The sequence below is a fragment of the Atractosteus spatula genome, chromosome 13 (genome assembly GCF_055471065.1).
Source record: "Atractosteus spatula isolate fAtrSpa1 chromosome 13, fAtrSpa1.hap1, whole genome shotgun sequence".
In the NCBI taxonomy this organism is placed as follows: domain Eukaryota; kingdom Metazoa; phylum Chordata; class Actinopteri; order Semionotiformes; family Lepisosteidae; genus Atractosteus; species Atractosteus spatula.
This window is the reverse complement of record NC_142718.1, coordinates 25,489,807-25,502,661: the sequence shown is the minus strand read 5'-3', so window position 1 is coordinate 25,502,661 and position 12,855 is coordinate 25,489,807.

Sequence of the window (12,855 nt, the reverse complement as noted above, 5' to 3'; positions counted from 1 at the left end):
TCTCCAATTCAAACATTCTGTGTGAGTCTTGAAATAGTGTCCCTGCAGTTAGTGGACAATGAATCTCACACATGCACAAAAAGTCAGACTCAACATGTAGTGTCGCCTTCCTTTGAGCACCAAACAACATTAGCATTGTTTTCCAATCTGCCAAACCCAGGAGGTGGGAGGCATTTTTCTTTTAACTCCCTAAAGGTTCAGTTACTTATTTGAACTCATCAGCGAGGAATGAATCTGAGCTGAAAAACAAACAGGCCAAAGGAGATTATTGATCTCGTTTGAGCTAAAAGAGCAAATATACAAAATACATTTATTCATATCCCAAGGACCTCTGGAGTTTCTCAGGCACAAAAACAATTCTAAGACCTGTCCTGAAATATTGCACTGAAAAAATAAATCAATCTCTTTGTCATTTATGCCATTATGATAACTGTTAAATACTTCCTGTTTTTTTTAAAAATAAACACAGCAAATAGTCATCAACATTATCAGGATTTGAAGGCGAATACAGATGATCAAACTTTCAAAAACCTAATTTGAAGGTCAACAAGATGATCATGAGAAAATGAACATGAATGAGTGAGGTACATTGTCAGGAAAGTCAAAAGCTTCCAAATGTATATTTTTGCCCTGGATGATTTGTAATTAAAAGATGACACGCATTCAATATTGTTTGATAGATATAAATAAAAAACTGAAGACATTTTTTGGGCTTCACTATTGTATATACAGTTTATATGTATAAACATATGTTGAAATAGCTATATACTGTAAAAATGTAAATGATTTATATTCAAATTTATTCATACCCCAGCAATAAGTAGTTTGAAAAACCTTGGCTTTGATAACCCCAAGGAGGCACTTTCTTTAGCATTTTAATAGGTTTTTAAACTATTCATGAGGGATATTTGATTACTAAATGCTCAACCTCTTCATCTCCTTGAGGTTGGGAGACATGCTGTTCTACTGGAGAGTGTGACAACCAATCAAGAACATTGATTCTTTTGCTCTCTTAAACTTTTGGTAACTTAGTTTAAAATACACTTCATATTATTATCTTACCATTAAATCATTTTGTGCCTCAGCTTGAGCTTAATGGCAAATCAACACTAAAGCACAACAGATCCATTTCTATTCTCCACAGAAGGAATGATATTCCTTTTCAATGTACGCTTCACCTTTCTGTGCTAATCATTCTCCTGTTGAGATTGTCCAAAAATTAGTTTTGTTTCACATTATGTGGCCCCATTTAACTTGGGAGTCAAATTGCTGCTACTTTGCAAATTTATATTTCTATTTTTTGTTGCCATGGAACTCTTACATATATCTCAGTTTTAAGAAGTTATTATCTCTTATACAGTATATATATACTGTAGTATTTTTGGAGACATTGCATTCTCATTGTCCTAGAATTTTTTGAAGATTCCCAATTGTTGCCCTGAAGTCTAAGTTATCCTTCCAAACCCCAAACCATTCAGAAATTTAGGTAAGAGGATTTAGGTAAGAGGACATTTAGGTAAGATGATTCTATTTCTGGTGGGATAGGAACCATAACATTAGAACAACTTTATTATTGGACATTAAACTCAAAACTAGGATTCTTTAAGTATTTTTACACCATTATTTACCATTCTTAGTTGGTTATCTCTTATTTTTTTAAGACAATTATCACACGTTCCCAGCGATGAAGTATTAACATTTATGCTATTGGTATTTATAGTGCACCTTTTCATACATTTTAATTAATGCATATTATTAATGTATTTGCCTGGTGCTTTTATCCAAAGCACCTTACCAGTTTTATCCAACAAACTTTGTTGTGCTTTTTTTTTAGAAGAGTCTGTAAAGTGTTCAATGCAATCTGTTGGCCTGTTAATTTTAGTCAGCAGAAACAAAATTCTAAAAGACAGAAAAAAAATCATTTGAACTTGTTTTGTGACTCAAAACAGCAAAACAAAATTCCATGTGATTTGATCGTACACAGTAGAAAATGCCTGTCTTAGTGTTCACGCTAATGCAGAATAATAATTCTTTTTAATTTGGTAAGGTGAACAGAAAAATAGCAAGAAGCCAGACCTATATTTCATAAGGTACAAAAAATGCTTTAAGGTAAAAAAAAACTCAGGCATTATCTAATAATTCTGCATGAAAATCTGACAGGTACATTGAAATTCTTGACATAACAGAATATTTGCATTAAAGAAACTAATTCAGTGCAGCACAGAAATGCTATTTTAATGCATATGGATTAACATTCTCCATATCTACTTGGTTTCCTCTCTCTATCTGAAGTAGCCTTTCAGTATTTCAGTACTTTTATGACAGGTTGGACAAGTGCAATACATCAGCTCAGGATTTCCTTTGATGTGTCAAAAGGCATAGCACACACTACCAAGTTAGTGCTATAAAAGCAATAAGAAGGGGGTTTTCAGGACTTCACTTATTATATTGCTTCTTTAATTTAAAATGTTCAGTCTTATAAATAAATATTCATGGTATAATGAATGTGGCTTAAAGGATGTACGTATGAAAACAGGCTTTTCAAAGTAGCTAAAGTTTTGAGGACATAAGTTCAGATCTCATCTGGGATGCAAAAAGGCTTCCTCATTACAAAGAACTGAAGCACATCTTCTTTTTTGGAATTATAAGAATATATTTGCACAACTGAATACTGAATGAACTTAAGTTTACAAATGAGTGAAGGCCATCTGGTTCCTTGTTTGTTTGGTTCCTAATAGCTAAGTGAATAACGATCTTATCCAGTTGTTTCTTGAAAGAAGACAGAGTGACAGCTTTAAAAGCATGGCTGGGAAGGTTTTTTCATACTCCCACAGCATTTAAAAGTGCCTTTGATTCTAAGTTCTAAGTTCATCTTGTAGTTTCTACTTGTGTCCTCTTGCTAGTGTTTAACCTTTGGTTCTGAAGAAGTCCAATGGGTTGATTCTGTTAATGTCCTTAAGATTTTTTTAATACAGTAAGTGAATTAGGTCACCTTATAATCTTCTCTTTTTCCATCTACAATCGTTCAGTTCTTATAGCCTTTTGGACATTTATAGAACATCCCTTTTATGTATCTGTATTAGTCCTAGTACAGTATCTATCTCACATGTTTCACTCTTGACTTGTTTTCTGTTACATGATGACCAAAACTGATGACCGGTTGTCTAAATTAGGTCTTAAAAGTGCATTATAGTTCTAATTTAACATAACATCACAATTTAAAGTATACACTTTTAACTATAGTATATATCCTAACATTCTGTTTGTATTTATATTGCTTCCTGACTTTGTTTAGAATATATAAATGATACTGTGCATCGTACAACACTTATAAACCACTTTTCCAGATGTACAGTAGACCTTTCGAGTTCACTGTTTCTCATTTTGCATCTATAGTTTAGGATTTATTTCTTGCTTATAATACTCTGCATGTTTTCACTTTGGTCGTCATCTGCTTTTTTGTGCCTAGGCTTTGGTTTTATCTTAATCCTTTTGAATTGCTTCTTCCACAATATTTGCTAATCAACCTATCTAAGTATAATCTCCAAACAGCACTGGAATCTTTATCATTGATATCATTTAGCAAAGGCAGTTGTTTTAGTTTAGATCCCTATGGTACACTATTAATGACATCACACTACCTGGATCATTCACCCTTTTTTTCTGTACTCCATGTTTTCCGACCAACAACCAGTTTTCAATCCAAAAAGAACTAAAAAATAGTGGTTATTTAGTGAGTCATAAGATTGTATATCTGCAATATGTTATATGAGTCATCTCAATCTGGGTTCATGTCTAAGTACTGTACAGTGTACAACCAGCTCATGTTATAGTGATGTTATGACCACTGTTCTACAGTATTCCTTGGCTAATGGTTAAGCTGGGAAACTGTCGCATTTTCACAAGGACTCACAGTTTTCCAGGGCTTGCCGCTCTGGCCAGATCTTCTTCTGGTGATCTGTCTTAATTAGTAATTATCGGATCTATTATGCAATTTCAGTTTTTCTATTTAAGGGACTCCTTTGTTCTTGGGCTCTGACTGGGACTGTTCCCTACAGCTGTGCTGACCCTGGGCTCCAGGAGATGAAAGGGGACTAAGGACGAGATTCTTTGGCACCTGTTCCTTGTAGATGTCATATCTGGTTCTGTTTGCACCTGGTTGCTTCAGTCGGAGTGAGAAACCTGGGAGACTAAGCTGACAGAGCACATCTGGCCTGGATGGAGGAGACCCCCTTTGAGGGTGGGTGCCTTGAATCACAGGTTCCTGGGCTCTCTTCACTAAATGGGTGTTTCCTACCCCACTGCTATTCGGTGAGACTGCACCTCTCAAATAAGCTATTGGGGAGAAGCATAGCTGTAATCTCTGGTGGTTTTGTGGTGGTGGTGGCCTTTGATCTTGTCAACATTTATCCCTGGCTCTTCAAGAGGGCTGCCTACCAGGACCTGTGCTGTCCTCTTTTTTGGGGGGAGCTCATCAGTTGGTTCCATCCCAAAGCTAAGGCTACCTGATTCCAACAGACAGGCTGTGTTGAGCAGGTTGTACTGGTGCTGTGACATGCCAGCCTTTTTCCTTTTTCCAATGGGGATGTGGTGAGGTGGTATCTCCTAGGACCATCACACCTCACCAGTTCTTTTCCTTTGTTGACCGGTTGGGACAATCCATGCTGCACTGGCCAGTTCATTGTTATTTTTTTCCTTTCTTTTTTCTATTACTGACTAACTTGGGCTGATTAAACCCAAATGCCAATAATCTATTATTCAGTTATCCCTCCCAACCAGTTGGGTCTTTTCCTGCTCGCTGTCATTCCACCACTCTTTGGTCTCTTTTGCTTGGGTCTTGACAAATCACTGCCCCTGCCATGTTGTAACAGGTAACTAATTAACAGTTGTTGTTGTTTTTTTGACATTCTTAGTAAACCTTCTTACAAAAACCTCAAGAACCTCAAGAAATGACTTACATTATTTATATTAATAAAGAAGAGCGGTGGTCCTAGTACAGGTCTTTGTGGTACTCCATTATTACGATACCCAAATTTGAGCTTTCACCCCTATTTCTTTCAATGTTTTCATCATTGTTAAAATATCATAATTGTGATTGTGCACTAGATATATGGCTGTTCTGTTGAAAAGAACACTTTCGGAAATCTCGTACAACAATTTTTGTAAACATGCAACTATATGGAAATACAGTATATCAGTTAAGAAATTGTAGGACTGAAATGCTAGTTTAATGACCTTTGGGATGAGTAATCCATAGCACCTGTAAATTCTGCTTAAATGATAGAAAAGGAAAAACTGAAGGAAGCAACAGGGAAAATCCGGGAAGACAGGGAAACAGAAATGAGGCAGGGAGGACACCCCTGGGAAATGCTTGCTAATGGTTTGAAAGAGACCTGGAACACCTGGCTGTAGTGAGATATCTTGTTTCCTTGGCAATCAGTGCAGGCAGGAGGGTGGATGCATGGCATGTGATTGGTACAGCTGCATACGCCCGATTGCTTCATGGCTGGGCAGACGTAATGGTACAGTAGCTGCACAGTCCCCACCACTTCATAAGGGGACAGATGTAACACCAATTAAATAAACTGCAAAACACCTGGAACTTATAGCATGTTATTGAAAACTTTTTAATATATATAAATGAGTAGCTACAGAATAATGGACACTGTAAAGCTGTGTGCTTCACCGATGAATTGCACAACACTAAAACTTCAAAATATTTAGTCAATAGGATAGGTTTTACTTACAGTAAAATTAGAAGCTTTTTATATTATTAAGAATAATTTCCTATCTGCTTCTAAGTGCATTTCTTTTCATGAACGCTCTGTCATTCTAGAAGTGTACAAGTATACAGTATGTTCAAGATCTTGTCTTTAGAATCTCAATAAATATGAGATGTGGGAAGATAGAGTGCTCTCAAAAGCTAGTCTTAAGTCAAGGCCTGCTGAATTTGTGTAATTCTCACTGAAATGGTTTCTTCTTTAGTATTCTTTGGTACCTCATTCCTCTGCATTGAGCCTGGTGGGGATCCTGTCATAATGAGAGACTTCATGCTGTTAGCCTCTCTGACCTCGCTGCACTGCTGTTCCCTGCAGAATCATACACATTGATCTTTGGAACATCTCGGGTCATGTTAGATATGACCTTAAACTAACAGTATTTTTTAAAAGTGACCTTTTCTCCTCAAAATGCAGGGAGTCAAGACTTATGCAGAATAAAATATTGCACAAAATATTTGCACAAGAATAAAAAGTGATAAAGTAAAATGACAATGGTTAACCATAAGATAAAGTGAATTCGATATTTTCACATTTGAACAGCAGGCAGTAGAAAAATATCAAATGCAGAGCTGAAAAGAAATGTTTTAGTGTATTTGTGTCATAAATACACAGACTCAAACTAATCTTTTCAAGGAACAATTTATTTAGGAAATTAACAGGTTCAATATGATAACTGCTTTAGCTAACAAATATTAAGTTTATGAAGCATATGCTTTTAAGCATAACAGAATGGGTCTACTAAGTCTATAACAAAGTAAATAATGTACTGTTAGAATTTGTCAGGCTAGGTCAACATCAAACAGTTTGCTCCTCAAAGCTAATGCTTCAATAACATAGGCTGAGAACTGAGATGAACCTTCTCTCCTTAATAGGGGGAGTCATTTTTGAGTGTCAGAAATTGAGGTACAAACTATCACCAAGTCATTAAGCAGTGCCTAGGAGCCCTTTTTTCTTAATTGCCATCATTGCTCAGTTGTCAGATGGGAGAAACAGAGCTGGCAGACACAGCTCAGCATTCTACCATCCTGATATCTAACAGTGTATACTCTCAAACAAAGGTGATGTCAGTAGTGAATAAGTACAATAGTTACAAATTCCATGGGCTGCTGTTTAAAGGGTTGTTCTTTGAAAAAGAAAATGTGGCAGCTGGTTTTGTGTAAGAAACACAGCAAGAAAAATGTTAATACAGAACGCAATACTGTAATGTTGTCGCACATGGCAACCATTAAAACACAAGAAAAATGGTAAGAGCTTGTCAGTATGCTGTGTTCAACATTTAGGAAAAAAGGACATGTAAAACAGCATCTGTCACAACAATCAGACACATTTTATTTATAGCTGTAGCTGCACAGGACTTTAATCGAAAATGTTAACACTTTCAACGATGATTGATATGTTTATATTAGTTGATAGACCTCATCTTGCATAGAAAAGGACACCAGTCCTTAAGCTCTTAGACAATTTAAATACGCCCCTCAAATTGGCAGAACTTTTTTTTTAAAGACAAGGTTCAACAAGCCTTTGCACCAGAAGGAAAAAAAAAAACTTAATTTCCATTAAAATGCTAATTAAACTGAGCTGATTTAAAAACATTTAGATATTCATCTAAAAAGCTAAATCAAATGTTTCAAAAAGTTGTTTAGTTCTGTTGAAATTAAATCTCAGGTCACTGATATTCACTCACTGTCAGGATCTGCAAGCCCTTTCATGTCACCTTTGACTCTTTGCCACTATTTGACTCAATTGTTCACTTAATTGTCATGTATACAGTTCCAGGTCTTTGATCAGAAATATGTATTACCTTTAAAATCTGGTGGACTGCAGCCTTCTAAAATCTGGAGTGAATATTACTGTTTTAGGTAATCTGTCCATCACCTCCTGTAAATACAGCAATTACTGTATGGTGTAAGTGTTCCAAAATACTAACCTGAATCTAAAATGTGAAACTTTTACATGTCTCTTACTGAAATTGTTATAGAAAAATAGCATGGACTTGAAACACAAATTATTTTGCTCCATATATGAACACTATATGATGGGGGAAAAGCTGTTTCTTTGTTATTATGTGCTTGTTTTGATAATACAAATTTGTTCCAAAGTGCACTTGAAGCTGAGATGCTTTCAAGGTTATTTGAAAATGCACAGTATATCATCATTTACTGTATAAGACCATGTGTTGGGTTTCAGGGTATTTTGAAAGCCTAAAGTGTTTCTCTCTGCATGCAAATGGAACTTTTATTTCTCAAAATCAAGATTGCTTTTGACAACATTTCACAGTGGAAAATTGAAAAATGTACTTAAAGGGTAAGAAAAGTCCTTCCCATAACACAGATGTATTCTTACATTTTTCTTTTAATACTGTGATATTAAAACGGGTCAGTAATTTTATGTGTAATGTCACTCACATTATACTTCAAATTAAACACGTTGTGTAGATGATGTTAAAACAGGGAAGTCACAGTTTCATTTATGAGCATTTGTCCCTTGTAGAACTGACTATAATGCACGAAGCTCATTGACTTTATCAGAGTTTGATCAACATTCCATGCTCTGATGACCTCTGTTTGGATTAGGGTGCGCCTTTGAAGACAGGGAACCTGCTGACAAATGATGACATTGAGATGCTCAATAAAATTTAAATCCTTATAAGAAGAAAGCTTCTCTAAGTGCTTCAGTTTCTTCCCACAGTCTAAAAACAAAGAATGTTTGAGGATTATTGTCATGGAAGCCGGGTACTAGCCGTGGAGAGAGACCAGTGAGATGGGAGGACCGTATGCGTAGCGGCAGGAATGGAGCAAACACAGGGGTTCGCTCTGGGCTCAAGGTATCGGGCAGAGTCGAAACGAGACATACTGTAAGCCCTCAGCTAGCAGACGTGTTGTGACCTGGTGAGACGAGCCTCTCGATAACCGATCCCAATGCCGAGCGAGGAACATAGGGAGACCCGGAAATATAAAGCCCCAGACAACAAGACACACCGGCAGAACAAGTAAAGCACAGGGAAATTAGGAACAGGACAGCACAGGAGCGCCCTCTAGATGTAGAGGGCGTGCCAATTGGGATAGGCTATATTGTGACTTCAGTTCCCCTATCCCATTTTTTATATAAGGTCTTAAGTTTACTAGTGGCAAATTTACCAGGGTTTTGAGGAAACCCTGCAGTTGTCAAGGGATTGCTGTATTTAAGTGTTTTTTTGTCAAGAGTACATTTTTTCTCACAAAGACTTACTAACATTGTAATGTGCATATAATCAGCATGGTGGTGAAGCATTGCTGCCCCACAGCGTTGGGGCACTCAGTTCAATTCCTGGAGTGCTATTTGTTTGATTTTGGGATTTTCATCCTGTTTCTGTGAGTTTCCGTCAGGTTCTCTTGCTTTCTTCCATGTTCAGGAGACATTCTGGTAGGTTAATTACTGTAGCTTCTGGGAAAATTGACCTGGTGTGAGTGAGTGCATGTCTGTTTGTGTCTGTGTGTGTCCTGCGATGGACTAGTGTCCCGTCCATGGCGTATCCTGTCCTGCGTGAGTTGCTTGCTGGGAGAGTCACTGGTGTTGGATAAAGAAGTTAGAAAATGGATGGATAGATAAGAGGAAAGAGCTTACTGAACATAATTTGAAGAAATGTGTTTGAGATTACAGCTTGGACAACAACCATTGATTCCTTGTTTATATAGACAAGAAGACTAATCGGTGGTAATGATCTATGATATGCTGACAGTAATTCATTCACTTTATTGCAAGCTGCAGTGCCCAGCTGCTAACCATTGTCTTTTGAGTTTGTAAACAATCTACAGCCCCAAAATACAGTATCTTGTAGTATTAAATATTTAGGAGACTTCCTGTAGGTGATCAAGGATTAGATATCTCTTCTGACAATTGTGGAATTGTAATGACATAACTAAGCAGTAGATTATTGGTTTTCCTATTTCTTTACTTATAAATATACAGGTACAGTGTAAATGAACAAAAGCAATCCTCAGAATTTTAAATTTGGCTGCTTGGAAAGTGCATATATTCATGTGCACTTCACATTATGTTTGACCAGGTGATGTGAGATTTAAAAAAAATATTTTTCAGTTATTCACAAGCATTCTAAACCAATCATAGATATATTGTATTTCAACAATGATGTTAAAATCTACCTGTAGTTACCGTAATTTTGCTACAACAGTCTAATGTGTCAGAAACATTTATAATGTCAGACAGTAACAACAGCTAAACATAGGTAGAAGAAAATATTAAGTTTGAAAGAAGAAATAATAATATTAGGGTCCTAAGGAAAGGCAAATTTAGAAATGAAATTTACATATGCATAATTTGTTAGAAAGACACCTAGTTGGTTGAATAATCAAACAATAATCTGACATGTAAGTGATAAAGTATAAATTTAGAATTGAATTTTTTTAACCTTAGAATTTTTACAATTGTACAGTATATCTACTGTTAGAGGTAATTTAAAATAGTTTTATTTGTTTAGGCTGTGTTTGCCTGCGGACTGCCAGCTGAGCTTCAGTACTTATTTCTGTTGGGAGAAATCATGTAATTTTGTCAGTTATGTAAGAGACTGAATAACCCCCTATCTAAGGTTGGAATGGTATAGAAAGAAAAAAATATATGAAAGGGACCAAAATCCCAAACAAAAATATTTCTTTAGTCAACCATAATCCAAAACCTTTTAATGGTTTTTACTTCATTTAATAAGCCAATTTGATATGGACCCTTGATGTCAGCAGTTTTGAGCATTTTGTGAATTTTTGCTTTATCTGTCTGTATGAAAAGAAAAGAAAATGACAAGTAAGGAGAATTTGTCCTTGTCAGGTCTGAGTCAATCATGAGCCTTAGGAGGGCACTGTTTTGTGACACAAACATATGCTCACTATCTCTGCTGACCACACATCCTGCTCTTAATAATATCTGACAGTAAATACATAACCTCGTCAAATCATTTATCTCCCCTGTGCTTATGAAATAATATTGCAAGAATCAAAGTGAATCACATCTCGGATACTGCAGCTGGTCTCCAAAAAGCGTAGCTGATGAATTGTCATGACAGAATGGGTGATGTCTTGCATGTGTAATAAGAGCAAGAGTACAGGGTTTTGAGAAATTGGAGTATATACAATATAGCTTTGTTAATTATATAATCAGGCACCAAACAGGCAGATATCCTTTGTTATGACTATTTTAAGTAGAGGCATAACAGGTTTTGTAGCATTTACAGTATGTTGATTTCACTGTTTGATATTTTATATCATGCTGTTTTTGTACGTCTTGCAGCCTGACAGGTTTAAAATTCTGTTCTCATTGCCCTAATTTCTCCTATGAAAGTGTAACATTTTTCAACAGCGGAAAATGGGAACAATTGGAAAGCTGAAATCTGATTTTTCCACAAATGTATTTAGGGAAATTAATTACTTCAAAAACACCATGCTTTCTTCAAACTGGTTGTTAAATACTACTTCGACTACTACTACTACTATTACTACTACTAATACTAGAGGTTTTACATGTTACTGTGTACTATCATTGTGGTTTGAAATGAACTCATCAGTGCTGATTCTATATATATCTCAAGTGAAAAAATAGTGTTGCAGATACCCTTTAACATAGACGTAAGAGATTATATCATAGTTTTTTGAAGAAAAAAAGGTCTTAAAATGGTCACTTGGGGTCCTATAAACTAAAGAACTTAGTAACATACCCAGTTCTGTCTTATGAAATATTTTGGATTAGATGATGGAGTGGTAGCCACGGAAACCCAGCCCTTTCTCCAATAGCTGACTAAATTAACGACATAATTATTTGGCTTCCAGATTCCTCTTTGTAAAAGTGCTAAAAATGCTCACATGAATGATATTAGAATACAGTACACATTAAGTAATTGGTTTCCCTTTAATATTATGAATTAAAGGAAACTCCGTCCATCTATCTTCTAACTGCTTTATCAAATACAGGGTCGTGGGGGAGCTGAAGTGTATCTTGCTAAGCAAGGGGCGCAATTGAACTACTCAATTTCAGTACATTTTGATATACAGAACCTAAACATTAATGCAAAGGAAGAGTTATGTAGCTTCTGTAAACAATTACACCAAAAATGTACTAATTCGGATATATCTGGAAAAATATTTAGTAAAGAGCAGTATCAACTGAGAATTTGTTTCTCTTCATCTCCATTCACATCTTGTTTACCCAATTATTTAACTTTTTAAGCATGGTTCTTTCATCACATTATAAGTAAAACCAGGTATTTTGTGGTACAGCCTACTAAATTAATCAGATGAAGTCTTTAACCCGTGGGTGCTAGCTATTCTGAGGCACAATTATTTCCTAAATCGATTGTTATAGAACTTGCTCCAAAAATGTCAATATAGCTAGATGTTTCACCACCATTAAGCTTGAAGTAATGAATTAAATGTTGAAATGCTGCATTAAGATGTTCACACTGCAGAACTGCTTTTTCCATTTCATAGCATTTATATATATATGTTATTTTTAAAATCTCATTGGTGGTAATGTGTCAGCACTTGCAAGGCTGACAGTCTTAATTCAACAAGGCCAATCAATAAAATTAAAAGGAATTTGAAAACGGTGAATACTGTACTTGTATCAACTGCATTTCACAAATGAAAATGACTTCTGCAGGGTGGGCAGAGGATCTATTTTAAATTGAAATTAATTTAATAGAAACAAATGCTAAGAGCATAAAGCCAGTTTAAGAATTAACACATCATAGCATCATTAGTGCTGCAAGGCTTTCAAGCATAGCATCTGCCTGGTTTAGAGCACTGAATTTACATTTGTTAGAGCAAGATCACCGAGCATGTAGTCAAACAGACAAAAAACTTCATTTCACAGGGGACTTTTATACAAAGGAAAATAATCCTTTTAATACAGATTACATGCATATTTCCCTGCATGATTGAAGGTTGAAAATGAAAAAAAGGAAATCAAACAAGATTTTTGAACTTGTCAGCTGTCAATAATATTTCAACCATTTGCTTAAATAATTAGAGCTGGAACATCAAAAATATTTTTGTGATTATGCTGTTGCTTGAAATTACTGTATGAGGAGAAC